At 35.1% G+C, this 5604-nt stretch overlaps 1 pseudogene across 1 annotated transcript; it reads right to left on the bottom strand.

Moving 5' to 3' along the window:
- Positions 1 to 1152: 1152 nt before the first annotated feature.
- On the bottom strand, positions 1153 to 5043 carry LOC105941073 (immunoglobulin heavy constant mu-like; annotated as a pseudogene). The gene is made up of 6 exons (XR_013098189.1): positions 4965 to 5043; positions 4237 to 4525; positions 2814 to 2861; positions 2285 to 2614; positions 1734 to 1864; positions 1153 to 1324 (listed from the first exon to the last, which is right to left on the bottom strand). The product of XR_013098189.1 is annotated as an immunoglobulin heavy constant mu-like (transcript).
- Between the last annotated feature and the right edge of the window lie 561 nt (positions 5044 to 5604).

Genomic DNA, 5604 nt, shown 5'->3' with positions numbered 1-5604 from the left:
TGCTTCTTGCTTTGTCTCCTCACTATATGAAGTTGTGAACTACCTGTTTCTGGCTGAAATCCCTGTGCACACAGGTACCGACTGCTGACTTCATGATCTTCATTGAAATCTGGAATTTTGTTGTCTTTGGTTGGGCCTGTCTCCTTTATTCCTGTGGCTGAGTTGTGGCTTTTGTCACTCACACACCTTCACATTGCTTCAGTTGTTGCGGTTTGCAGTTGGGGGCAACCTTCCAATCGACTTTTGTCGATGGAAGACTTGTCATGCATTGATGATACATTCATGAATTCAGTGCTGATTGGGCTTTTTCCTATAGAATAAAATACTATAGGAAATTAACTCATTCACTGCCATTGACGTCTATAGACGTCAATTGAAAGCATACGTTGACTCATGGCTGGCAGTGAATGAGTTAATACAGGTCACTTATTCATCTAAGCTTAAAATTATATATATATGTGTGTATATATATATATATATATATATATATATATATATACATATATATAGTTTCTTGAATGCAGTTTGAGAGGGTGTGGTTACATTTTGAGCATATATTCTTTTGTCTGCAAACATTTATGCCTTCTGAAGGCATGTGTATCAATTTATAGCTGGATGCATTTGCAACCTAACAAGATATTTTTTGGGACTTGAAGAAATCCACTTATACAAATGTGGCCCCAAACGTGCAGAGAAGCAGCTCTCTAAAGATGGCACGTTTAGAAACTGAAAAACATCAGGCCTTAATTGACAACAGGAATTTGGAAATGTGACTCAAATGAACTATGGAGATGCAAATACAGTAAGCTGCCAGATGCCACAGTTGTAATGGTTGGTGCACAGTTTTAGTTGTGCAGGTGTGGTCCCAGGGGTGCACCAGGAAACTCAAAACCTCCAGGCTCTAACTGATAACAGAGGTTTACGGTACATTGACTTCAAATGCTGTTGTGTTATTCTTAGAAACCTTGAGAAATCATAGAGCGACATCAAAAATGATTTTGATGTTTATTACATGCTCACATTCATATTCTGTTTAATATTTAAAGTGCCAAATGTTATTTACTGAATCTTATTAACCTAACTTTAATTTAATGAAGCATTTACAGAAGTGAAATGACCATAAGATGCAGTATAATATGTAGTTTCATTTTATTTAATTATTTTTCACATTTTGCACATCTCCTAAGTGGGTATTTGTATATGACATCTATTTAATATAAAAAATGAATGATTATGTGCATAAATATAAAATGAAAAATCAATTTTAAAAGCAGATTAGAAATGAAGCGCACCCATTCCATCCCATTTGTTATCATCTCTTTATCTGCAAAAAAACAAACCCAAAACAAAAAATCATCAGAAGGTTAAAACAAATCTGTTAAGAACAGTCATTTAATTACTATTACTAGTAAACCCTAATGTACTCTAAGTTTACATCTTAATGTTACTAGGAGATAGTTTTGGATTAAATTAAAGCCTAAACATTTCTAAATTACACTCATTTTTTTTCCTCCTTTAAAAATCAAATGATATAATTTTCATGATAAAGGTGTGATTTTAAAAAGTGCAAACAGAACATTACAATTCCTTGTTCCTAATTTTTTTTAATTGATCTATGAGTGCTCTTTTGAGTGTACTGCATGTTCTTGTGATTGAGTTTATCCTACATTACAACTCACAGACTTCATTCTTCAATAAAACTGAAATGCAGAAAATATAAATTGCATGTTTACCTTAAGAAGACTGATGATTATGCTATAGAAGAGAGAGAATATGAAGAATATGAAGGAGGAAGCTGTGGACCAGAGGCTATTAAAATCCTCTTCAGCGGTGACATCGTCCCAACTCAGATCACAAAGGTATTCTAAAAAGTAGAAGGTACAGTACACTTGGTTAGAGGAGTGCTATGTGCATCTGTTTTCTATTTATTCATTGGGGTAATACAATTTTTCTCTTCTTTAATGGTGTTAATAGAAAAGTGAAAAATGGAAGAATTTTTCTTTTTTTTTGTGACGCTTCAAGTTTTCCATCTACACATATACCAAAGAGTTTCCATGCAACGTTTACTTCAAACAGACAGCACATATATCGAGCAATTGGACACTGTGACTCACATAGGCTGAACAACAACATGATGAAAACAAAACAAACATTTTGTCTCACAGTGACTGACATCTCAAGTGCACAGGTTTTCATATAGAAAACTCTCACAGACAAAGAATGACACAAGCACAAAATATCACATTTAAATCTTAGTAGTTACAGTCACATTCTATGGAATTACCATGGGCACTGGACACTGTTTTTAAAATATGTTTAGGTCCGACTCCGACACAGCAGGTGAACTCTTTGGTTGGATCTTTTTTGACCCAGTTTGCCTTACTGGTGGTGTAAAGACTCATACTTCGCCATTTCTGGTCATTTTTGCTCTGCTGTGCAGGGTCGTCGGTGGCTGTAGCATAAGGTCTAGAATTTCGTTCATAACTTTCTGACCATTCGATTTTATACATCTTATTCACAGTACTGGTGAACAGACACACCAGAGTGATTTTATCTTCAGACTGAAACTGGTCAGTGTGCAGCTGTGGGAGCATGTGGACTGTCACTGTTGGCTCTGTCCCATCAGAATGAGATACTCAGTTAAACAGAGAGATTTATGTACAAGTTTAAAAAGAAGACATTAAGTTATGTATATATGTGGATGAATAGATTGGTGTGTGTGTGTGTGTGTGTGTGTGTGTGTGTGTGTGTGTGCGTGTGTGTAATTGTAACATACTGTTTTTTGGATCGGCAGTTGTGGAAAAATCAGTTACCTAGTGTGTAGTCTCTGTCAGTTTTATTCAAAGATCCACTTTGGCCTCCTGCAAAATTACACATAAATACAGTATCTTCATGCAAGTCATTGGAATTTACTGTGAGAAAACCTGCTGCGTTCTACACTTTCTTTCCATCTGCCTGTCTTGTTTCAGAAACTGTAGTGATCGGATCTTTTTTTGCTGGTGACGTCAGCTCCAATTTTCAGCCATTTGATGTCATGTTTCTTTGGTGCAAACTCTTTGGTAAAGCAGGAGGCAGTATAGGTACCATCCTCATCAGGAGAGGAAATCACTTTAAGAGTTGGATTCTGCTCAAATACCACTGAAAAGTAAAGATATACACAAATGTATGTATTCAAGAAGGAATTAAATGTGCTTTTATTCAAGTAGAAACACTTATTCCTTGGTATTTTTAGGCTATTTTTTTAACATATAAATGCAAGGTGTACTTTCAGTGAAGTCAGCTTCTACCTTCCAAAAGCAACAACAACCAAAAATAGAGAACTATCAAGAACTAACTCTTATCCTTCTCAGAAGTAACAATCATAAGTTTTAGTGCAGTAATACTTTACTAGTAATTGTTACTGTCGCACAAAATCCAACATTTACTGAATAAAGCTGCTGTCTTTGCGAATGTGTCTGCTTAAAAGCCACTGAAACACAAAGATGTACACAAATGTATGTATGCAAGAGCATGGTTTTTGTTTTTCAATTTACAAACTATTCATAAATGTAGAAATCCATCCATTCATTATCTTCCATGGAAGAACCAGGAGCCGATCCTAACTGCCTTAGGGTGAGAGTGAGGGTACACCCTGGATAGGTAATTCGTTTTTCGCATGGCTAACACATAGAGAAAGACCGCCATTTGCAGTCACATTCACACCTTTGGGCAATTTAGAATCACAAATTAAGCTAACCGCAGAAATGAGAAATATTTAAGAACATGTCATGCTATTTAATAAGGAGAAATATTTGCTTTTATGTCATTTATTTGACATAAGCAGCATATCTGAATATGGTTTGGGGTTTTAAAGTTGAAACATTTTTTCCTTGGTATGCTCAGATTCTTTGTCAATATAAGCAGCTTGGGGTGAACTTACAATAAGTTTGCTTCCAGTACAAATCTTCCAAAAACATCAAAACCGTGAACCAAATAAATAGAGAACTAAAGAGAACTAACTTGTATTCTTATCAGAGGTAGCAATCACTAGGTGTAGCTCAGTAATAATTTAAGAGTAACTGTAATTACTGTTCATAAACAACAACAACAAAAAGAACTTTTATTGAAGAAAGCTATTGCATTTGATAATGCATTACGCATCAGACCTTTGGAATATATATATTTTTTCATGTAAACTTGTTGTAAGTCAAACAGAATAAGATAAATTGATTAAATGTGACTAAGCATGAGGCTTACGTGGTTTTGTGATATTAGCCTGTCCATTTCCAACAGTGTGATTGACACCACATTGAAAATTCTGTTGTGTATCCCAGTCCTGTCTCCTCACTCGGATTTGACTGACTCCAGTATAAACATTGCCATTTTGAACTGCAGGGTACTGGATGAAGTCTTTCAAGGCAGTGCTGCCTTTGTTCCATGAGAAAGGAGGGTTAAAGCCAGTGGCAAGGCAGCCAAAGAGTGACAACATCTCCACTTTCAGAACCACATGGTATCAGAGGAAACACAGTGGGTGGACTTGAAGTGGCTAAGAAAGGGGAGACAACAGTAATTAAGACACCAGAATAGAAATACAATAACATACCAGACATTTCCCCTTGAAAATGCTTAAAGAGAAAACACTTGAGCGGATCATTTTGTTTAATAAAGGCCAGCGTGAAGACAATTACCTTCTCTAAATGTTCAATAGAAAAACATTTCAAGTGCCCGAGTCCTTCCCTGCAACATTGCTTTGGAGGCAGTTGGTTCATCAGGATCCCCCGATAGAATTATACGTTTACTTTTCTGTTATTCAACACATAAATTAGAACATTATTTTAAATGTAGAATATGAGAAGAACTTATTTGTAAAGCATTGCGTAAAGTTGTTAAATGTCCTTTCACAGTGTTGATGGCAAATTCTTACAAACCACAATAAATTTGATCCAACTTCAGCAGTGATCTCTGAAATGAGATGGTATTCTTACCTGATGAAACAGTGACTGTTGTCCCCTTTCCCCAATAGTCAAAAACACCGTAGCACAGTATAGAATCTAGTTCTTTCATGATATCAAAAGGCTAATCTATTCATGATATGGAGAAAGTCTAAATAGAACCTTTTCTTAATCCCACTAGATTAAAATCCTATTAAATCACCCAATTATACCCATTTTGACATTATCACGTTTGAGAATATTTTTACAATAAATGTACTTTAACACAATAACTGTATTTTGAAGTAAACCTTCACTGAATGGGAAGTTATATTATATCTTGTAAAATGAATTTCTCTATCCGAAACATATCCTATGCAGATTTTAGATAGGACAGGTCTTACCTGATGACATTTTTATCTTGATGCCATTTTCTTAGTAGCCTAAACCTCCCCATACGGAAAAGAAATAGTAAAAACTTATATGTGATTACTCATGAAAGTGGCCACTTTCATGAGTAAATCATATAAGGCTTACATGATTTACTCATGAAAGTGGCCACTTTTGCATTACTTTCATACATTGTTTTAGTAAGTATCCAAAACATACAAGTTTCATTATATAATTTTTCAAGGGATCTTATATCTGTTTTCACTCTTATATGCTTTTCATACAAGTTTCACACAAGAGAGAT

The sequence above is a fragment of the Maylandia zebra genome, linkage group LG4 (assembly GCF_041146795.1).
Source record: "Maylandia zebra isolate NMK-2024a linkage group LG4, Mzebra_GT3a, whole genome shotgun sequence".
Classification (NCBI taxonomy): domain Eukaryota; kingdom Metazoa; phylum Chordata; class Actinopteri; order Cichliformes; family Cichlidae; genus Maylandia; species Maylandia zebra.
This window is presented reverse-complemented; position numbering and strand designations above follow the sequence as displayed.